The sequence below is a fragment of the Vidua macroura genome, chromosome 1, assembly GCF_024509145.1.
Source record: "Vidua macroura isolate BioBank_ID:100142 chromosome 1, ASM2450914v1, whole genome shotgun sequence".
Taxonomy (NCBI): Eukaryota; Metazoa; Chordata; class Aves; order Passeriformes; family Viduidae; genus Vidua; species Vidua macroura.
The window spans coordinates 145830104-145854336 of NC_071571.1; the positions used below are offsets into that span (position 1 = coordinate 145830104).

Here is a 24233-nt window from a genome sequence, read left to right on the forward strand (position 1 = left end):
CCAGGAGCTGGATTCTGTGATGTTAATGGGTCCCTTCCACCTCAGCATATTCAATGATTCTGTGATTCTGTCTGATTCTTGATGAACAATAAGTGGTGTTCACATGTGACTGACCACTGTCAGAAGTGTTTCTGTGTTCTTCACCCTAAAAAAAAGATTATTTCAGTGTTTTCATGGTAACCCAATTACACCCCATGTCAGAGCAGAACAAAAGCAAATGTGATTTTGGCTTCAAGCCTGCCAGCGTCATTCAGTGCTTCAGTGGTTTTCTTTCCCCTAAGTCAGCAGTATTTAAATTTGTCTGTACATAATTCCTTGTCATTTATTCATATCTCAACAGCTGGATAGTGGCACTGTGCCCTCCATTGTATCAGTGTAGGCTGAGCAACACAGAGCCACTGTGCCTCAGAGACCATCTACTGATTTATAGCTCACTTGGGCAGAATTTATTTTGGGATGACAGAGAGTGGAAGATCCATTGCCAGTGGCATCTGACAGGAGCAGGAAAGCAGCCACTGCCTAGTGCTTATGTGGGACAGGAAAAACTCCACTTACACTGAGAAAAAAACTGGTAGATGAAAGTTATTTTAATGTAGCCAAAATTCAGACTGGAGGTCTAAACAATTGCTTAAGCCAAAGCAATCAGTGCATCATTGTTTAACAGGTATCAGCTGGGCCTGGTAAGTGGCCATGCATCCATGGCCCTCTGCAGCTGTGAAATAAAACATTCTAGCTTAGAGCAGGAACTTCTGAACCGTCGTACCATCAGTGATTTGAGCCATAGCTTTGGCTTTGGTAATAGCTTTGCCTAGGCTGGAAATTATGGTCATGATCTTTATTGTTCTCTGGGTTAGACAGTGCCTTTAATGTCAGTGTACAGGGTAATATCTCAGCAGATTAATCTACATTTTTAACATGTATGTATATAAAACTTCCCTGTAGCCACCAAAGGAAAGCTGTCCAGTGTCAGTAAAGGATTTCTGGTTCTTAATTCTATTACAGATGCACTTTCTTAGCCTCCATTTACTCATCTGTGAAATGGAAATTCTATGATTTAACTGCATTTCAGACCAGTGAAATGATTGCAATTTCAGCAACTTGGAATCAGGAAACATAACAATATTATTGTTGCTAGCAATGCGGGATTAAAAAAAAAATCAAACAAAAAACCACAACAAAACCAACAGAAAAAAATCCCTACACCTTTTCCTAACTGGAGGACTCCAGCAATAGAAATTAAGAAGTTGCTGGAAAAAGGAATCCTGCCTATTCCCCTTCCATACTGAGCTCACACACTGTTTAAAATCATTCTCTGCATTCACGAGCCCAGAGGAATCCTCTTCACAGCACCTGTAGGAGCTCTCTGGGGTATTCCCAGCATCTAAGCATATGGGCTGAGAGTGTGTTTGTGCTTCAGCTCCTGAGGGCACCATGCACAGAGATCAGGGGTGGTGAGACTCAGCACCAGCTGTAGCAAACACTGTTCAGGCAACTCCCCAGTTTCCTCTTCTTGTGTATATCCAGCAGCAGCAGCAGAACAGTAACCCCTGAGTACCACTTTGCAACTCCCATTCTGACTCACTGCCTGACCCCAGACAAGTCAGTTAACCTCACTTTGCCATTTTATGCCTGAGTGTTAAAAGAATGCAGCAGTTACCCTCCTCTTCCGGCTGTTGCAAAGCTTTAGTAATTTGTACTTGTCAACTGCTTTGGGATCCTTGGACAAAATGAGCTAAAGGATCAATATTAATATTTATGAGAAAGCCAAACCTAGAAGATAATGCCTGAAAGTTGGATGCAACTGCACTTACTTTGCTGGACAGCATTGGGCCACTGGGTTTATTTCTCTTCTCTATTTACAGGAGCATGATTGCAACAGCCTCCTTGAATGGTTATGTAATTTAATGAGGACTATACTTGGCATTGGTTGCATTTTTCAATTACCTTGATATTCATGGTACCCCAAATATTGCCCAAATTGTTGCATGCAACATTTTGCAAAGGCACCTGGAAGCTTGACATCCCTTCAATACATAATTCCTTAGCTTCTTTCCCATCCTTTACAGTATGTCTTTCTTTCTTTGATCTGAAATACCATTAGTCAAATGTTTATTATGTTAAGAAAAGTCCTATTTTCACAAGACTTTGTGCAGTGTTCCGTCCTGCTTAATGACTGACTGCAAGGTATGGACAATTACCTAAAGGGCTAATTACATACATTATGAGTCCAGCTTTACAGAGCAAATTTTTCTGCATGACTGCAGCAGAACCATGTCTTCTTGAGTGCCTGTCAAACCTGTTATCTTTTGATAACAGAAGCCAACAGGAATGTATCTGAGATTTCTTTCAATAAATCAGTCAATAAAGAGAGATCTGTAAGAGTTGCTTGCCTGAGTCAGAGGGCAGACAGAGAGCTACGCTCCTGTTGGCTTCAGGGAGCACTGTGTGCTTCAGAGAATTGTCTCTCTGCCCTCCATCATGGGTGCAGTCTACAGCTGCTAGGTACAAAGACCAGGCTATTTGCCTTTGTAGCTTTCCCTTATGCCCAGCCAACCTTTCTTAAACAGAGTAGGAGCAAAGAAGGTGGCAAACATCAAAAATAGGCTTTTGTAAGTAGGAAAAGAACCTGTGAACTCATCAGACTGAGAGAGGTCTCCATGTGCTTTTTACAGTCTGTTCACGTTCTCCAATTGCTCTGGTGATTTGTACTTAATCACAGCCATTCTCCTTTGCTTCCCATTCCACTCCCCTTTCTGGCCCGGGGATGAAGTCACAGGTTAAGCCTGTGATGATGACAGTCAATGACATAGTTATAGGCAATATTTTGGTCTGACTGTAATGATGGCAGATCTGCATTTTCACTGCAGGATCAAACAGGAGAAACTGAGTAGTGTACAGGAGGGAGAACCTTTATAAATTTTGAGGCAACCAACTCCTTTATATCATGTTAGATGATAAATGTTGCAAATACCAAAAAATTATAGGGGAACACTAGGGAGAAAGACATTTCTGAGTGTGGGGTATAATGTGCTTTAGGGATTTATGGAAGCTATAGCACATTTCCCCATTCCTCCAGGCACTCTTTTTCAATCTAATTAAGCATAAAGAAAAGTACTGCAACTTCAGGATGATGTAATGCATCTGCGTAACTGAGCACTGCATTGTGAAAGAGCATTCAGTGTAATGTTATGGATATTTGATGAACCATTTCCACTATTAATATTCACTAAGGATTCCTAGAATTAACTGTAATTACTGAGGGAAAGGGCCTAGATATGGCTGAGCGCAGCTCAAAGAAAACATCTGTTCAGTGCTCTGTGCTGGGCAGCCACAAGGATGGTGTTAGGCTGCATTAGGAAAGGACAAGGCAACAAAATATGAAAAGAGGCAATTGAAAGAGAGCTGAAATAATGAATGGCTTCAAATTAAAACCCAGTTATAAATTCTACTGCTGACACCTAGAGAGAGGAAACCTGCAGAGTATTCACCCAGATTTACATGACTCTATATGATTCCAGAGGATCTTGTAAAGCAAGACCAATCTCTATTTTTATCCCAGAAAAATTCCCAGAATTTATGGTAATAAGGAGGGAATGTATCTTGTGAATAAACTGATACGTCACCATATAGCTGTTTTGCAAATCAGACCCCTAAAAGCAAACACCCCACAAACAAAGGAGGAGTGTGAGGGATTGCAGAATGTTCTTTCATTTATTACAAGGAGCCACACAGCAACACTTCTTGATTCATTAACAGATTAGGTCACAACATGGCAAATAAAAGCTTGTTGTTTTTCCCCTGAAAGCTCCTAAAATTCTTGCTGATTTTCCCTAATGTTTCAAAGTTTGACAGATCTAATGAATTAATTTTTCAAGTGAGGAGATGCTGAAGAGATCTTAAAAGCACATATTCAACTAAGTTGTATGTTCTGTCACTGTTCTCTTTCTAGCATTAAGTTGTCCTACTGTATTAATGAACACTTGTTTTAATATTATGATTTTGCTACACTCATGACAAGGGATCTTTGATGTTGTCAGCAATATTAAAATATGCAGGGAAGGAGACTGGTGAACTGCCCATTATCTAGTCCGCAGTTTATTCTGGCCCTCCTTTTCTAGGATGGAAGGCAAGTCTGGTGGTTCTGGCTGAATAATTACATCTTTTTAGGATTTCTGGTGGCTTGAATGTATAACAGGTTTAACAGTCTTGGGGGGGGCCTCACCTACACAGCCTGTGACATCTACCAATGTCCAAGGCATTCTAGAGTGACACGGTTTAGCCCTGTCTTCCTGCTTCTTAACTGATTAGGAAATTTCTTAACTTTGATGGTACTGGGATTTTTCAATCTGACAGGTTATGGGGTTAAGAGACCAGTGATCTGTGAGGCAAATTACAGAAAAACAGAACAACTGACGGACATAAATCCTTTGGGTCATTACATCCCTCCTACCATAGGATGTCACATAATACTGAGCAAAAGCAGGTCAGACTGCATCTCCATTGCTCTGATCATCTCTTCTCTGGTGTTTCTGATGCAAGAGCGTCACATAATCTTACTCCTCAACTAGTCTAAGCCTCTTGTTTTCGGCCTAAAATAATCATGAGCAATATATTACATTTGGTTGTGCCAGTACTGTCCTGCCTGCTAACAATTGTGTCTGCCTCCCCAGTGATCACACTGGTGTATTGACAGACAACATATATTTCTGCAGCCTCCACTTTGCCAAAGTAAAACGAGCTGACTCAGTGTGTCTCTCCTCATAAGAAAATAATCTCTCGGTTTTGTCATTATCCAGTGGTACACCTCTGCACCTGATCTAGTTTGAACTTCTCTGCTCCCAATATTGCCAGATTCTTACATAGATATGGACTGTAGCTTTCTCATTCTCTATCTTTCTGGAAATTTTTGAATGAAGTTGGGCATCCTTTCCAAGTGCCTGCAGGCCTCTGGAAAGCAAAGCTGATTTTCTGAGTTGCCTTTTGCTCAATTTCTACAAGTTCTCCATGGACCTCAAATAAAAACACATGTTTGCAGTGTTTTAAATCTTAGTATCTTAGCAATAGTTCTCCTCTCCAGGACAAAAACTTCTAATGTATCTTACAAGTGCATTTACCCTTTCATAGTCACATTACATTTTCTGTTTACCTCTGTCTTTTAAAAGAAAGAGACTCTTACAGCCCTGTCTGCTCCTGAGGCCGGGGTGCCAGCTGGTTCTGCACAGACCATTTGGCCATTTCTCACCATTTGACTCCAGGAAACCTGCTGGCTATTCCTCTACCACTTTGATAGATTTACTGAAAACACTCGTATAACAATCAATATGCCAGCTTGTCAGGGTTCTGGGACAAAGAGTATGATGCTCTCCAAGATGTCTCTCTCAGCGTTCTTTGAATTTTGTTTCCATATTGGATCTGATAGCTTCCTCTATCATGTATTTATTTTGTATTTTGTTTTGGCTTTTTGTGGCTCTGTGCTCACTAATTAAAAAATTGGAATTTGGTACAAAGAGATACTTGCAGAGAAATGGGATTAGAACCTGGTGTTCTCAGCCAATAATAATATGTGAAAAGAGAATTTTCTTGAAGTACCTCAAAGCTGATGTGTTATTTCAAGACTTGTTAGGAAGCATAATTGTCATCTTGTCTCTGTTCCAAATTGGAATAGATCATCAGTAATAATCCAGTGATGAAGAGAGCCACAGAACTGTGGCCTTTGGAATGCATTAGAAATTAATTTTCATTTAACTGTTCTTAAGGGATAGTTCTAGTTCCCTTGGATCTAAAATGGGGTTGAGAATCAGGACTTGTGGTCCCTGTTTCTGATAGTGAATCAAGCATTCTCTGAAAACCTAGTGAGCCCAAAATATCAATTTAGAAGCAAAATAAATTATCTAAGGTGTTCAAATTATTAAATGCATTTTGGTTATAAAGGACAAGAGAGATTTATTTCCTGCTTACTTCTTTTATACTGGGAGCACTACGCTGGATATTCCTTCACAGAATGTAGTGAAAAATGAAATATGATTCTTTCTTAAAAAAGATGCTCTGAAAAAAACCCAAAATTCACAGAATTCTTCCATGGATGCAGAATGACATTGTTAGCCTTCTTGTTATCATAGGAGTTGATTATACTAGTGGTCTGAAGGATCCTTTCTTCACTTAAAAATGAAGGAATTCAAGTATGAGAACATATGAGTTTGCATTTGAAGGGTGAACCAAAAATGTAATATACTATTCCATTTTGACACATTCAGTACTGTTCTGTGAAACCTCTTTAGCAGTGCTCAAAAAGAGCAAAAACCTAAAAGCTGATTTTCACATCTTCCCCAGTACATAAAGGAGAGCAGCTCTGTTCTAGTTTAAGAATGAAATGTCTCTGTTTAACCAAAATGTTTTATACTTGTTGACTTTATCTGAAATGTGTACACACCTTCCACAGGTAGGAGCATTTCATTGGAACATTCTCCCTTTTTGCCTTCTGTGCTGGTTTCATCTGGGGGGGAGTTAGTTTTCCTCACAGTGGCTGGTGTGGTGCTGTGTTTTAGATTTGTGCTGAACAGGGGGTTGATAACACAGAGATGGTTTTGTTATTGCTGAGCAGGGTCTACACACATGCTTCTCCTACTGCCATTCTGGTGAGGGGGTGCAGGGGAGGTTGGGAGGAGACACAGCCAGGACAGGTGGCCCCAAATGACAGAGGGATATTCCAGACCATGTGACATCATGCTCAGTATACAAAGAGGGGGGAAGGAGGAGGAAGGAGGGACATTTGGAGTGATGACATTTGTCTTCCCAAATCACCATTACATATGCTGGGGCCCTACTCTCCTGGAGATGGCAGAACACCTGCCTGCCCGTGGGAAGGAGATAATTAATTCTTTTTTTTTTTTTTTTTTTTTTTTTTTTTTTTTTTGCTTGTGTGCATGGCTTTTGCTTTGCCTTTTAAACTGTCTGTATCAAACCCACACTTTTATCATTCTGACTCTCTCCCAAGTCCTGGTGGGGCTGGGTTGTTGGCTGGGGTTAAACCACAACAACTTCTCAGTCTTCCTCCCACCTCTTTCCTTAATGGGAACAGACTTCTGTGCAGACTTGAGGATCAAAACACACCTCTGAACCTGCCCACAGTATTCTCAGCCTCTGCTGTGATTTACCCAATTGATAATATCTGCTTTAATTTTGGCAAGGAAAGCTGAAAGGTGTTAGATTGCTCAGGATAGCCTGAACCTCTTTTCTAGTGTGGGTCATTTTGACAAAAACAGGGTGGGAGTTTATCACACATCTTTTCTACCAGCCCTGCAAGCATGGATTTCCAGGTCAAGGAGGGAGATAGGAATTCATTTGAGGTGAGGAAAAAGCCATTAACCTCCTTATCCTTATCTCCTTACAATGTACGTTGTCTGCAATTTGAGAAGCCAAAAACTTTTTCCCCTACCATTTTTCAGGTAAGCTGCATGACCCACCTGAGTACACAACAGTCTGGAAAAGAGATATCATAGACGTGTCCTGCTAGCTCAAACTAGTGGTCCATCCAGGTGTTTTTCCAGAAATGAAGTAGGAGCTGTGTAGGAGCAATACTAAGAGTGTAACATGTTTTCCAGTCTGCTCTCTGCACTCTTCCAACACACACAACTGCTGTGTTAGCACTGTTGGATCTCTCCACTCTGAGGAGGAAAATACAATCTGAGCATGAAAACTGGTGGGTTGATCAAAATGAGATTGTGAAGAAAAAAAAGTGGCACATCCAAATGTTTTCTGAGAAGATAAAAAAAGCCAATAGATGGTAGAGACGATGTTGTGATGTGAATGGAGGTAGGAGGTGACCTACAGCAGAGACTCATGTTTTGAGCCATAGTCCTGATGAAGTTTGATGAAAAAAACACGTGTTTACAATCCCAGCTGCTACAGGCACAACAGGGATGAGTGGTTTGAGCTGCATAAGCTGTGGCATAGAGATTGCATAGTAGACTACATGTTTTTCCTGGCCTTCAAGTTTCTTCTGAAACAGGAACAAGATGCAAACAGCCTGTGGTGGTGAGGTGGCTCTCTACTTTGCCTGTGGAGGGAGGCCAAGCTTTGCACATGTTTCAATTCAGACTAAATGCCATCAGATAAAGCTGTCAAGTGTCTGGGGGTTGGCATCCACTGTTGAAGAAATTGCCTAGGATGTCGTACAGAAGCTAAAATAGGGAAATTGAACAGTTGCACAGTGTTCAAGAGTGGTCACAGCACACGTCCCCTGTGTCGTGACAGCACTAAAACAGGAGAACTGGCAGTGAGGAGGAGCCCATGAAAGTCACTCAGAATTTTTTTACCTGCTCACAGTAGTAACCCAGTTGTTATGAGAGTTGTGAGTATGAAAATGATCAATCTTTCTTTGAAATAATAATTCCAACCAAAATACAAGTATCAAGGCAGGGTTAACTCTGAGACTTAGCACAGGTTGTGCTCGTGTGTGTACACCTATGTGTAGGCAAGGTGCCTACATTTCCCCTTATCGTTACTGGAGATCTAGGGCTTGGTTTATCTGCACAGACAGGGTGCTGTAGTGGGAGATTTTCTCCCTGTCCTACTTAGCATCCCATACTGATACTTTGGGTCATCTCAAATGTCACCAGTTGTTTACATATGGACAATAAATCAAAATAAAATTAGCCCCCCTCCCCCTAATTCCTGCCCCACTCCAGTCCTCCCCAAACGAAAGAAAAACAAAACCAGAAAGTCCTTGAGCAATGCATTCCCTCATTCATAAAATGAGGACACTATTTTGACATCTTGCATCCATTTTTTATGTCAAGTTCAGGAAAACTCAGCCTCCTGAAGTTTAAGAAATTGTGCATTTAGTAGTTGCTCACACAACCTTAAGTGAGGGATGCCTTGAAAATACAGATGGTCTTATTCTGCCTAAGATCTGCACAAACACAAGATATAATTGTATGTGTGTGATGTGTATGTGCTGTTAATCAGGTTCTGAAGATGAAATTCCTCTATTCCTGCTTTCTCATCCATTTCTGTTTTTAAAGGATGCTCTAGAGTCAAGTTTCTTTTCAAGAAAGCTTAAAAATATTGTCTACCCAGAAGTGCCAGTTTTCTTTCCGTAAACAATAATTTAATTACATTATTTCTTCAGCAGGCCATAGCATGCCATTGTAAACCCCCTGATGTTATTGTCCTGATATAAATACATCCACAACTCATTTGCTCAAATCTGACTGTTTACAGTCCCAGCAGGAGCTGGAAAATAATGAGTTTGATCACACAGTAAGGTAAGGAGGCTAGCCCAGCTTCCAGAGAGACTTTCTAAGTACAATGCTTCCATTAACCCCCTAATGGCATCCTCAATTGAATGCTTTTAAGCCAGAGCATAAATATAACAGCAGCAGGCCTGTGCTTGCTGCAAATAGGCTTTGCTCCCAATATTCAGTTAACTTCCCATGTGATGCAAGTTAGGATTCTGTTTCCTGCTCGTGGGGTCCTAAGACCCACAGAGAGAGCCCATCAGAGTCAGTGAAATGCCTAAGCTTGTTAGCTGAGCTGTCATTGGAGAGAAACAGGTGCCTCCACAGGAAGAGTCAGCGGATCTGAGATGTTCCTCACAGGGTGAAATGAATTGCTGTATTGCAGCAATTTTAATTTGGAAGCCTCAAATTAATTCAAACTCACAACAGCCCCCTGGTGTGCAGCTGAGAAGTGGTTTCTTTGAAAACAGAAACAGAGGAAAAAGAAAGTTAAGCTGCTTGTCTTGGACATCTAATGAGTCACCAGCAGCAGGCAGCAGATTTGACAAGTCTTGGCTCCCCACTGCAGGGATATGAGCACTCTTTGGGTATAAATCCTCCCCTTTGGAAACACAAAGGTCCTGGCAGACAATTAAATGAGTGTCTGCAGATCGGTGAGGCTCCCCATGATGTCAGCAGGGACTCACTGGGCTCCCTCTGTCTGGTCACTGCGGATCTGGGTGGGGAGGGTGGACCAAGTCTTCAGCTGTACAGCTGGAAACCATGCTGGGATTGCAGAGAATGAGGCTGATTTTCCACTACATGAAGGGTTTTTCCACTGCTCTGATGGGATAAAAAATGGTTAACAAAGAGTGAGTGTCCCTGTGTAATGTTCCCTGGCACTGCAGTGTCAGAGGTTTGGCTTCAATATACCCCTCTGCAACTGCTCCCCAGTTCCAAATTTAGGCTCTGCCTAACATGGATATTGAAGGTACAGAAAAGAGCCAAAGGTGATCACTCTACAACTACTGAGACTGTGCTTCAGAAAACACAGTATTAATTTCCTTGCACACATTTCAACTGCTGCAGGCAACTGTGCACCCACAACCCCTGTGAAACCCAGCTCATGGCTGGGGGGAATCTCTGTAAAGAAATTAATTGATTGCTGGATAGAGCTGAGTGAGGTTGCATACAGGGGCAAGGGCAGAGGAAGGAAAATCCTACTTCAAGGTTGTCCCAAAACATTAATCATGGAGCTATTCTTTTGGATTGTCAGTCAAGGGACAATTTATTCTGGATAATCTAAACTGAACCCTGTAAATCTCAATAGCTTGGAGAAGCTATTCTTCTGACAAATTGCAACAGTATAACATAATATTCAGCATTTTTCTAAAGCCCAGCTCCTTGAGTTATATGATTACACAAGAATGTCTGCTTTGGGCAAAATAAAGGAAAAAAATGATCTGTTGATGTGACAGCTCTACAGAAAAGTCTGAGAGAATCAGATATGAAGGCTCCAACTTCAGAAAGCTGTTAGCTTTGCTTGGGTTTAGATTTTAAATACAAAAGGATTTAGAATCTGTAGCCCTAAAGCTAGCCAGCATTTAACCCACTCCTAGAGGTAAGGGTAGGAAGGAAGTAGACAAGGATTCTGCCATCATCCCCTGGTGTGGCACACATCTGCAGTGAAATGATCTGAGGTTTTGTTCTGGGGTAATTTTTTTCTTTTTGGGGAGACGGTGTTCCTTTAAACCTGTCTATGCAAAGAGCCTGAGACCTTTTCTCAAGAGCAAATACTATTAAATTGCAGTGCCTTACACAAACAGTTGGGACACTGGTGGCCTGATTTGAGAAGTGCTGGACAGTTTTGCATACAAAGATTCCCCTGACTAAAACCTGTGTGCTTTAATTAGATAATGCTTCTGTGTTTGAATTGCAAATAATTTTTATTCTGCATCCTTGTGCCTTTACCTGATGAAGACCTGGCATATTCATGCAGTTTTTCTCTTTTGTAAACAAATCACTTGTTTGTAAAGCTCTTAAAAAATTCTACCTAAATATTTTTGCTAAGTTATTTATGGCTGCACCAGATACAGCTGTGTGAAATGTGGCTTCTGATGCCACCTGTGCCCTATGAAATGCATGTCCACAAATCATTTTAAGCTCCACTGGAATCCAAGTTCCTACATAAGCAAAAGCATGATGTTTCAGAGCTTTAATATTTGAGTTCAGATTTATTAATGAACTTCTGTAAATTTACTGCAGGGAAGGAACTAGGATTTTTCTTTTTTTACTGGCTATATAAAATGACAGGAAAGTCTTAAAAAGGTTCAGAAGTTTAATTCCACTAACTGTCTACAGCTCAGGTACTGTTATTCCTTTGATCTAAAATTGTATTAACACTGAACAGATTTCCTCTGAAGTTTACCTACACTATATATTTGACCATAATGACCTTCCAAACCTCCTGATGTTTTTTCTTGTAATAATTCCTTTTTTTCCTCGTAGCTTCCAACTATTTTACTTTTTGAAGGTCCAATTTTATTTTCAGGGGCATAGCTATCATACAGGGATTTAGTACCTCAATTTGCTTTTCCTAGTTCCTTTTCATCCTTTCCCCTTCTTACAAGTAACCCCGAGGGTCTGCAAACCCCAGGCTGGAAACTGCAGTTCTGCATTCAAAATAAAACAATTTTTCTTTCTGCACAGGCTGCTGAGGGACACCAAGGGAGGGAAGGACATGGGGAATGAGAAATGGGAGGAAAGGGATGAAGAGGAGAAGGGAAAGGGAGGAAGAAGAGAAGACAAGAAAAAAGGAAGGAAGGAAGGAAGTTGCAGAAGGAAGTTGCGGAAGTTGCGGAAGTTGCGGAAGTTGCGGAAGTTGCGGAAGGAAGGAAGGAAGGAAGGAAGGAAGGAAGGACCAGACTAATATATTTGACAGGGTAGTGGGACACTATACTGCCAAATAATGTTCTTTTAATTAGACTTTTAATGATTCAGCCTGGAGAAATTTTACAGTAATTTAATTCTATAGTATTTCTGAGGTTCATTTACTTCATTTCAGGTAGATCCTCAAATTAATTTTCTCAGTAAATTCTTACTGTGCCTTTCTAACCCCCTACCCCACCATTGTGAGTTTGGTTCTGCTTTGAATAAATTCTGATTTGCCTTTACTAAAAAAAAAAAAAAACAAACAAACAAATTAAAAAGGAGAAAATAAAAAAGGGAGAAGAATAGGCCTGCAGCACAGGTTTCTGCAAGATATAGACATTCTTTCTCATGTAAAAATCACTTTCCCAGCTGGAAGGAGAGGCAGGAAAGACAGGAGTATATTGAGAGAGCTTTCCTTGCCATGAGCCTCACTACAGTTCAAGGAGAGAAACCAACAGAGATTATCACTGGACCAGTTCTAATCACTATCCAGTTCCATTGTGTTAGATCTGCACAAAGGTACCAACACATGGAGCCTCACCCTGTCACCCATGAAAACCAGATTTATAAATATTTTCTGGTCATGCCAGATGATTAGGACCTATTTCAAAAGCAAACTCACTCATGCCATATGGATCTCAGGAGCAGTGGAGTGGTGCCTTTTGTCTTCTGAGCAGATTGTCTCATTTCATTAAATAAAATTATTTTGGAAACATCCCAGGCTTAAAACCCTGTCATTAAAACAACTCACCTTGGATGGCTTGGCTGGGCAACTAAAGCTGTGACAATTATGTCATGTTTTGCTAGAAATACTCCAAGAATTAGGCTGTAGTCATTTTCCTGTTCCAGTCAAAGGGCTGTACTGTTAATGTGTAAGGAATTCCCTTGTATGACACATAATGAAGGGCAGGGAAGGCAATACTGCCCAGTGCCAGAATGACAGCCCCAGTCAGAAATTAAGGTTGAGACTACACTGGCAGAGTTTAAGCAAGGATGCTCTAAAGGACTTCTGAAAACAGCTCTGATTCTTTGCCTGTAGGGTGGGTATGCAGGTACACTGGGAACACAGGATGGATGAGATCAGCTGGGCCTGTACATAGTGTTTGCAGGTAATTCTGGAATCTTTTCATCTGGAAGTTCCCACAAAACCTCAGCTCAAGTCATCTTTGCAGACCACAGCTAAGTAAATGTACAAAGGATCAAAAATGACCACAGAACTACACAATGGAGGGGAAGAGAACAGAAGAGGTCGAGGAGATCATTCCTTCAGTTGTAAAAGCACTCAAGTGAAAATACCCTCTCCTCTCAGGATGTGGATTACACTCTAAGCTACAGAAACAACAAAAGAGAAAAAACAAACAACACCCCAGGTTTTAATCATCCAAAATGGAAAAAAAATTCCTCTAAACCATATATCTGATAGTCATTTTTAACCCATGTTGAATGAATAAAACTCTGAAGCAAGACATCTAGCACCTGTATGAGCAGCAGTGTTGTTCTGGCCATCATCTCATCTCTTGCCATAGCCAATCTCTGCAGTTTCACATAAAAGTGACATTTAATTTTTTCTATGAAGGCAAATGACATGCCAGGTTTGGGAGACCAAGGGTGGAGGATATCTGTAGTACTTGTCACAGGCAGCCAGCCAGAGTATGGGTATGGAACAAAAGAAATGTCATAAATAAAATAAAAGCAGGTTGAGACTCAGGTGTCTGAGGACTATTGATAGCACTGGGCTGCATCCAGACCACGATTTGTATAAATGGAAACTGGTGATGGCAGGACCTCTGCCAGTACAAGATGCAGACTGTGCCCACACTGGGCAATGGGAAGGGCAAAATAAAAAGGAATAAACACCCGGTTTCCTGCAAATTGTCAATGTATACCAAAACAAACAAGATGCAGGATAACCCCAATCCTTACTCTCTTATCAAATAATACAGCCTTGTTTTCACTAATAAATCTGCTTAGTGGCAATTAGTTTGATTTGACCTTGGTAAGAAAGCTGTTCATTACCACAGAACTCATGCATTCAAGCAGACAAAATAGATTTTTAAAACCTCTTCAGCTGAAGTGTTTTGCTGTACCAAGAGAGACAGAGCAAGGATACTGACATCCATCAGAACACCAGACAATATTGAGCAATTTTCACTATTAAAACTTTATGTTCTCTCCTGCAGAAACTCAGGAACTCTGAGGTGGGAAAAAACCAATGCTAGTGACCTCCCAACTCTGGAAAAGTGAACTCCAGAAGCCTGGGAAGAAAGGAGTCAGTCATTCTCAGAGTGCAACACAAGGCTGTCAAGTTCAATAAAGTGCAGTGAAAAGAAACAGATTCTCAAAGATATTTCAAACTTCTGTATTTCAAACCATTCTTGAGCACAAAACACCCAGGAATATGCAGACAATGCTCCAGTATCAGGAAGATGGAGAAAACTCATGTCCATACAGTAGAAGAGTGAAAGGGGGTGACGTTTTAAGAAGCATTTAGGAATGTTAATTTTGTGATTATAGAATAAAGAAGAAATTTGGCTGCTGTAGGTTCAGCTGTTGTTTTTACCAAAGATATCATGTATCTTTGGCCATTTACATGGCCTGCTACTGAAACACTGGCTCAACTTACCTGCTTTCTCCCTGGCATACTCAGCAGTTTGGGTATGTGCCTGAGTTAACTTCAAGGATATGCCTAGGATTGTACAAGAATTTAAGATGTCTGCTAATTAGGGATAGGCTGAGACATGCAATTAAGTGCTTTGCTGAGTCATCCTTAACATGTTCAAATTACCTCGCGAGAAAAGAGCTTTAGAAACATTTTTCACTCTCATGAGGAAAAGGCACATCTGATGGGTAAGGATTTGAGGTACAGTGGTGCTGGGTCATACAAGTAAACTGGCCCTAATCTGGTAGGTTGCCTCAAAATGACTAATTTTCCTAGGCTCTTCTAACAGTGAATGAAGAGACAAGAAGTGCTTTGTGGGGTATATTCTGCCCATTTACTCGGGAACCTGCCCACCTTTTGCTCATTCTTGCAGATTCTAGAGGTATCTTTATCTCTCCTCTGGCATAAGGAGCTCAAAGCAAAATAGTTCTTGCTATACCCACTTTCTATGCTTTTATTTAGAGAGAATAAATACTGGCTGAACAGGCAAGGAGATAAACAAATTTATTCACTATCTCACATTTTGTCAGATATGATCTGCTTCTGATTAGCAGACTTTCTATTGCTTCTTTTGTTGAACTACTCTGGTATAATCAACAGTCAGTTTAAATTCCTTATTTCTCAGTGGCACTTGATTACTCCCTAATTTTCCCCCTCTCCCGCCCACCAAATCACTCCCTTTCTTCAGGCTTTCCATACGTGTGTGTATTTTCATAGCTTTCTCCTCATTACCCATGATTTCACAAGTGAGTACAGCAGGAACTCTTTTTCCAACCAACTTCCATAATATGCAAAAGCAATTTCAATGCAAGTAGTTTACTCCAAAGACGAAGCCCCACTAAAATAACCTAGAAAAGAATACATCTGTAGGATGAACATGGAATCTGGTACAGGAACATCTTTACCTTTCAAGAGAGATGTGACTGGGATGGGAGGACAAAACCAAAAAGAGAAAACTTCTATTTGAGAAAAAGATTGGTAAGGTCTGTGGAGAGCATTTGAGAAGAAAGGGAGCTGGCAGAAGGAATAATTGTCACCTGTAAGCCATGAGCAAAGAAACTTCTGTCATATCTGGTGATCCAGGGTCCAACAACAGGAACAGTTCTACATTCGGTTTACCTGGTGTGTATCCAGCAATACAAGTCCCAGAGATATATCTCTTTGATGTTTCACAAAAGCACAGAATGGGTCAGGATGGAAGGGACAACAGTGGGTCATCTGGTCCAACCTCCCTGCTCAGAGCACGTGGCACAGGATTGTGTCCAGGCAGTTCTGAAATATCTCCAGTGAGGGGAACTCCACACTCTCTCTGGACAATCTGGTGCAGTGCATGGTCATCCACACAGTAAACATATTTTTACTCATATTCAAGTGGAATTTTCTGCGCATCAGTTTCTGCCCATTGCCTCTTGTCCAATTGCTTGGCACCAACAAGGGCAGCAAATGCTAAAGAGCTGTTACTGGCTAATAATCCTGTAAATTAAGGCCACTGCTATCCTCTTTGAAACTAATTAGAGTATTCTTAGTGGTCAGAGCACAAAGGCCAAAAGAGTAATTCCCAAAGGAGTAATTTCTTACCTGCAGAACCCTAAAAATTAATTTGGTGGAGATACGTGGATGGTGTTATGACAGAGAGAATGACAGCAAACAACATCTGCCCATCAGCAGAGATGTCCAATACCAGGAATATACTGGTAGCAATATGCTTCACAGCCAGTGACCATCTCCATCATTTGAATCCTGCTAAGGACAAGTCAAAAATAGTTTCTGTGATGCTAAGCTTTCCTTCAGGCATAACACTGCCAAGGCAACAACTCCACATCCCTTCTGGGCTGATCTTATACCTGGTTTTGGGACAGGAGGATGCAGTCTGGAGCTCTGACAGCCAGCTCTTTTCACAAGCCTATAAAAAGCTCAGTAAAGCAACTGCAATGTGTTCTGTAAAAGAAACATTTTGAAACTGAAGTAGACAATGCCCAGATGCAGAGAGCCTACATAAATCTGTCAAAAGCCCTAAAGTATTAATTTTGTGAACATTCATTTCACTTCCTATCACATAGGTGCTTGATCTTTCTCTCTACTTCTAATTGAATCAACTTTTGTAGCAATCACATAGAAAGGGAAAAAATGCAAACTCATGGCTCTAGGAAAAGAGGAAGCATCTCTGCTTTGTTGCATCTTCTCAGCTATCACCAGTTATCATGATAATTCACTATGGAAGCGAAAACTATTTGAAAACTTGGGAGTAGGGAGAAGTGATGAAGCACCAAGCGGGACGTCAACCACATTAAGAGATGGAACAGAGAAATCTCTGTAAAATAAGCCTTCCTAGAAAGGAACCATAAAGAACTGATTTGATAAAGAATTATTTGGCCATGTGAAATATTTCTTCCAGAATGAAATTTGATAACTGAACACTCCCTTAGAAAATATTACCCTACTAAATAAGAAAAAAAATGCTGATACTCTCCTCTCTGTCTCACAGCTCTCCAAACATCTGGGCAGTTCATATTCAGTAATGCTTTTTGACTCCTCTGCTAAGATAGTTATAAGGTGCTGGCCTTATTTCACTGAGGAGGAACCAAACCATAAAGTGGATTAAGTGAGCTACCTGAGAGTGCACAGAACTTTGCCTGATAGGCTCATTTGATGGATATCCAGCAAAACCTGAACTGTGAATTAATCCCAGATGTCTTGAATCCGATTTGTCAGATTAAATTTTATCAAAACTTCTCCTGGGACTTCAGGACTGAGGGATAGTCACATTCCATTTATCTATCTGTAAGGCAGATGCAAGTCCAGGGCAATGCCTTGGCAATAGAAAAATGACTACTGTCATAAGTGATTGAACACAGATCTGACCAACCTGGCCCTGCTCTAAATTCTTTTCAGAAAATGTTGTTAATCACTAAAGGAATCTAAGCTACTCTCTATGGCATAAAAGACTTCTGCTTATTTAAGTGAAAACTTCTTTGGGTATGACTAGAACAACTGGATAAAACATTAGAGCAACAAAATCAGCCATAACTCCCAGGAAAACTCAGGCAGAACAACTGGTCCTTGTTATGTGACACCAGTATTTGCAGTTGGGTGCTGACCTGTGACAGCTACTCTCAGAGGAAGAAATCCCAGTCTTTATCCTGAGGAGCTAAATCCACAAGGGAAATCCCTCCCTGTGGCTCTGGGAGTCTCCTGCTGCAGCCTGGCTTTTACCCCAGGTGAGAGGTGTTAGAGCTATGCAGACCTTTGCCAGGGCACAGCAACCAGGTATCCTGCATATCCACAAGTCCCACAGTTTAGTGCAGTAAACAGGTAGATCATCTAGCCTGGAGCAAAAACAGCCTTAGCAACTGCCTAGCAACACTACTGCAGAGCAAGGCAGGAGCTGCAGGTTATCTGGATGCAGTAACTCACAAGGAAGAGCCAGCCCCAGCCAGAGCTCAGCACCTCTAGAGCACAAACTGAGTCTCAGCCTTGTCTCTCTCTGCCCTAGAAGGGTAGGAACTTTCTGTCAATAAGGCAATGAACTCCCAAAATATGTTAAAACCTTTCCTTAAAGATCGGCTTGTCTCAGCCTTCAGCCTCAGCAAGTTGATAAACTTGCCAGGCAGACAAATTAGCAGTAACTCAAAGGTTACTGCTCACTTCCAAGACTGAGAGGTTTTTTTTAATCTTCAGAACATATCATCATGATTTTGATTTTTTTTTTCCTGTTTACAGAGATGACTGATGGATTGTGGAACTGTTATGGCCATCTCAAATTCCTCACTGAAACATTGCACAGTCCTAACTTTCCCCCTCTTGCAGTTTATAGCTTCCATAGCTGCTGTATTAACACTGCTGCAAAAGAGAAATATGACTTGGGCAGTATATTGGTGCCCATTAGTGTTGCAGACTCAGTGTTATGCATCACATTGCAATGCCTCTGGTACCACAGCCAAAATGGTTACAGGGTGAATGAGGATATGACCTCCAGGGACTGCAAGCAATTTAAATTCAAATGCTGCTCCACCTTAAAAAAAACCAGTGTTTCTTGCAGGTTTGGAGCTTGCAAACTTTAAGTTAGCACTTTCCAGGTGGAAAGCCATTCATATGAAAAGCAGCAGAAACAAGAAGCAAACATAGAAATTTAAGAAAAGTGTTCACTTTGGCTGTCCAGTTGTGAGGTCTTTTTGTGTAATTCAAATTCTTTTTGACAGAGTGGAATGGTATAGAATAGAATGGTTCAGTTGAAAGTGGACTTACAATAACCATCTAGTCCAACTCCCTGGCCACTGCAGGGCTGACCAAAAGTTAAAGCATGTTATTTACTCTATTGTCCAAATGTCTCTTAAATAGTGATGGGCTTGGGGTATCGACCACCACTCTAGGAAGTTTCTTCCACTGTTTAAACACCCTCTCGGTAAAGAAATGCTTTCCAATATCAACACTGAGCCTCTGTTGATGCAGCTTTGGATGATTTCCACATGATCTATCACTGAACACCAGAGAGAAGCCCTCAGCACCTCCATTCCCTGTAGAGAACCACAAGGTCACCCCTCAGGCTCCACTTCTCAAAACCAGACAAGCCCAGAGCCCTCAGCTGCTCCTCACAGGACAACTTCCAGTCCTCTCACTGGCTTTTTTACCCTCCTTGGGACACATTCAAGGACCTTCACATCCTTCTTAACTGGTGGGGCGCAGCCCTGCCCACAGGGCTCCAAGGCTGAGCACAGTGAGAGGATCTGTCTGCTCGTGCTGGGTTTGATGCAGCCCAGGATGGGGTTTGCCCTTTGCTTGCCATATTTTTGGAAAACTGAATGCAGTTATAAATAAATCCATGAGGTAATGACTAATAGTTCATCTTCTTTTACTCAACATTGGCTTTGAAATTTTAGTTTTAGAATTAAATTGGCAGGATGCCAGTTTGACAGTAAGGTCAATTGAATTATAGATACAAGACTGCAATATTTCACCTTTAGATTACTACCTACTGAAATACATGGATGTAATTTCATACCACCACTGCCTTCCCTTCTTGCCTATTTTTTTATTTTCCATACTAAATATTTTTTGAAAGAACATGCTTTTAATTCTAAGTTAGCTCATGCTAATAGGTTTTTAAAGCACAAGTCTGTTGTTCAAATGGTGAACTCCAGAAACATTTGTCAAGAATCAGAATCATAACATCTGTCTTAGAAACCTCTTTTTATGAACAGCTGGGATTTTACATCATATCATGGTAAAGGATTCCATTGGCTTCTCTAAGAGCCTTGATTTCCACTTGGATGATTGTTGGAGCATGGGTAGATTTTTGCAACTATCACTGCGGGGTGTTTTTGTGTGTTTGTTTGTATGCTCATTTCCAGACTAAATCTCCCTCAAACCCCATAAAATGGCAAATTTAAATTGACACTTTGGTTTAATTGCTCAGTGCAGTTAAGCAGTGAAAAACAACTTGGAGCAGATCCTATATCCCTGGTAAAATCCACTGTAATCCACTTCCAGTCTTTTTCTCAACAGATGCAGGATCTGAGCACCCACTGGTCTGCATGGAAGGCATGATGTCCATCAGGATACTTAGTCCAGTTCCCACAGCTACATACAACTGTGTAACAGAAATGAAACACAAAAAACCTGCCTTTTTGTCATATTGAAATATAACTCCCACAGCCTGTACATGACTTGTTTTTGCATGGCAATATCCAGACCTTATTTAATTTACCAAGTTAATGCAGATATTTTACATTTTCAAATATTTTCTGTATAAATTCTTTCTTCCAAACTCCACCATATGCAAAGGCACGAGAGACTTTTCACTGTACATCCGAGTACTGGAATGAATCTGTCAAACATTTCTGTTTTAATCTAAACTCCATTACATTGGAACATAAGCTGTCAAAAGCTGAAAGTGGTGAAACTTATTCAATAGAGTTGAATGCAAAATGTTTTTCCTGCTTTATAGAAAATGAAGAATATAGCATTGATATTTGCAATTTTTAGCTCATCCCTTACTCTCTTTACATTTGGACCTGACATGCTTTTCACTTTCTTAAAACTGCACAGATGCTAATACTCACTATTTCTGATCCCCACCAGGATCTCTTTGTTTTGCTCTGTCTTGGTAACCCTATTCTGATAGAAGGGATGAGGCAATGTCCATCTACTCAAAACCAGAATAATTCCTTGTCTGAGTCTGCCTTGAATTGAGCAAAGCAATGGAAGATTTAATAATTGCTGGCAGCAGAGTTTGAAATTTCTACAATCACCAAGCTTTCCTTACAAAATCCCTCATTTAAAATACATTTCTTGCAGACTTTTGTATATGTTTAATTCTTGGATTGCTTTTTCTAAATACCAAAATACCAGGTATTTTTCACTGGAGTTTTATTTGGAAGCATTGATAAGGATTAAAAAAGCTTAGCCCGTATTATGGGCGTGAGAAGGGCTGTGGATCTAGCAATGTGTGAGGAGGAAGATAAAGTGTTTATCTAAAAATCACAACTATAAATGCTGCAATCTCAGTCTTTTAAAAACTGCTATATCAAATTATTCTTTCAGAAGCACAGGTAGTTCACTGATGGTATTTCCCTTTAACATCTAAATCAGAAATTATAATTTATGCTATTTAAGGACTCTGCACTGCTTTTTTCACCCCTTCTTATAGAAAGGAGACAAATTATTGCACAACCTAAGACCTCCAGACCTGTCTCTTCTGTTAGGCCCAGCATGAGCTAAGTCTTAAGTCAAGGAAGTTACTAAAACAGCTGAAAAACCTAAAAGGAGCATCTTCATCACTCATTGCAGAGAAGCACACAGGACTGTGGCAGTCCCATGGGTTTATAGGAATTTAAGAGGCTGCCCCCATCCTCTCACTTGGGAAATCACAGTTTATAGTTGTTGGATAAGCACAATCTAAGAGAAGAGGATGATCAGAACTCACTGTTAACACACACTTGTTTACTGTCTTGCTCCAGTGGGGCAGGGACTCAGTGGGGAAAAATCCTTGAATAGGTCAGACTCTCAGTCCTGCTCCTGACTTGTGCTGACAAAATCCAGTGTAAATCTAGACAGGATTTAACTACAAAGCTGCACCTTATAAAAGTGCATCTATCATGTTATCAGAGAAAACAAGCAGCATGGTGAGTGAAGGAAAAGCCAAAGAAAACAATATATATGAAATGAAAAATATGGAATGAAAATCAGGAAAACAAGGATCTGCTGGGCTGTGATTCAGACTCATATTTAACCAGTGCACTCAGAACAGGTAGTTAGTCTGGACCAGATAAAATATGGTAGGGAATAAATCTGTGAAGAGCATAGAAATGGCTAAAAGACAGACAATTCTGAGGTCAGCAAGCTGTTGATTTATGTCCATATGAACTGGCATAGCTACCAGACATACTGACTCCAGATCTTCCTGCTTCCAGAACTGCAAAGGCAACAAATGTCCTCACAGGCTTCTCTGCATAATGGAAAAGAAATATCTTTTTTTAAGTCATAGGTGATTATTGATACTTTTATCTTAGAAAGGTTCCATTTTAAGTTGTTCTTTTTAAAATTAAAACAAATGCCTTCTAAAATAGCCCAGAATTTTTTTCCAGTTTATTTTTTAATATGAGTGCATTTTTCAGGGCACAGTAACTTAACAGGTTGATGCATTAGTTTTGCACCTGAAACCGGAATCTTTCTGTTCTTCATTCTAACTCTAGAATACAGAGCAAAAATTACATATGATTATTATTCTAATTCTCCCATAAAGATATATGTTTGTGGCTTTTACTAATACATTCTTCAATGTTGATAAATGAATATTTTTAAATATTGCCCTATTTTAAAATGTATATTGCGACATTAAGTGAGAACATTGGACTCATAATGACGCAAACTACAGAAAAAAATAATTCTTAATAATAAAACTGTTTCTTTAGTAATTTAGAAATAAAGTTTCTTTAGTAAATAAATACCTGAATGTGGACTCAAAAGACCAGATGTTCTACCAGCAACCTCACAGTATATAAGGAAGTATATTCAACCAACAGTCCAGTTCCCTGGGTCCTTTTTATCAATGAACTTTCATTGATAAACTTTCTCTGAATGGAGGTTTCCAAAGGCTCTGGGATAAACTAATAACATCCCTTTGTCTTGATCTAAAAATCACTTAAACATATGGTAAGAGTTCCATTTATTCTAGGGTGGTTGGAGCCTGACCCTATGTCATTTAAAATTGGCTTTTCTGCAGATTGCTTCAAACATGCTGGCATTCTAAGCCAACCACAGCCCTAGGTGGTGGCAAGGAATGTTGCCAATGCAAAGAGGTTGTCCTGATTTTCTCACTGGGCTGATAAAATACAGGCAAATATTGTTCCTACTGTGATGGTTAGAAAGGATTTCCCTGTGATCTGCTTTTCAGGCTATGAAATGCTGGAGTCATGGCTTTATGTTTTTGTTCTTTCACTTTGATTGTGTCATTCTCATGTGGTTTGTCCCCACTGCAAGACTGAGACAGGAACAAAGTCATGTCCTGCTCTATTTCAGGCTCAGGCCATGTATTGCCATGAATAATGTTCACCTGTCTGGAAATTCAAAGTGATTTGTAGATTTTGGCATTAAATCAAAAACTATTTTTTATTTCCAGAACCTCTGTGCTCACCAGGAAATAGCCCATAAAACCTGGGCATCCTACAGCATTAAAGCACAGTGTCACTGAGGGAAATAACACAGCAGAACAAAGGGGAGGGAAGGCTTTTAACTTCACCCCTAGTTACAACAATCTCACTGATAATTCTTCTGGCCTGTTCTGTTGCTTCTGCCTTGACACCTCAAAATTAGACTCTCCCCTTTGTCAGTGGTCAGCCTGCTGCTCTTGCTGTCTTTAGCAAATATGACATATCTTTTCTTTTGAAACCCAATGTGTCTTCCAGCTGTGCAGTGCAATGTACAGTACACCTGGCTCTGCCTGTGCAGCTCCTCAGATCCTTCCTTGTTAAAAGACATGTACACCATTTCCAGCCCCCTCACTCCACAGCTGAGCAAGTCTTTCACACAGCCACATATTTCACTTCCAGTGCTCTGACCTCACACCCCTTTCCTTCCCTTTTGTGCAGCATTAAGTTTGATCAATACTTCCATACTTCCCTATCTGCTGTGGGGGTTCCCTAAAAGCATTGAGTTAGTTTGGATTTTTTTTGCCTGACCTACTTATGGTACTTGTATTAGCTGCCTTTAATCACTCCATCTTACCCAAATTATTAACAACATTAAGGGCCAGTAGTAGTCACTAATTTCTGGTGCTTTCATTCCCTGGCATTTAAAATAAAACCTCCTAGACTTTCTATACTGCAGGGGAATGCCTCCAGACCCAAATTAACACACACATGTCTACAAACCATCATAGAACCACTAAAATTAGAAAAGATCTCCAAGATTGCTCAGTCCAACCTTCA

At 40.5% G+C, this 24233-nt stretch overlaps 1 protein-coding gene across 1 annotated transcript in view; it reads right to left on the reverse strand.

Moving 5' to 3' along the window:
- The window catches only part of KCNQ3 (potassium voltage-gated channel subfamily Q member 3), a 185593-nt gene that overhangs the window by 54668 nt on the left and 106692 nt on the right, over nt 1–24233 (reverse strand). The window lies entirely within an intron of this gene.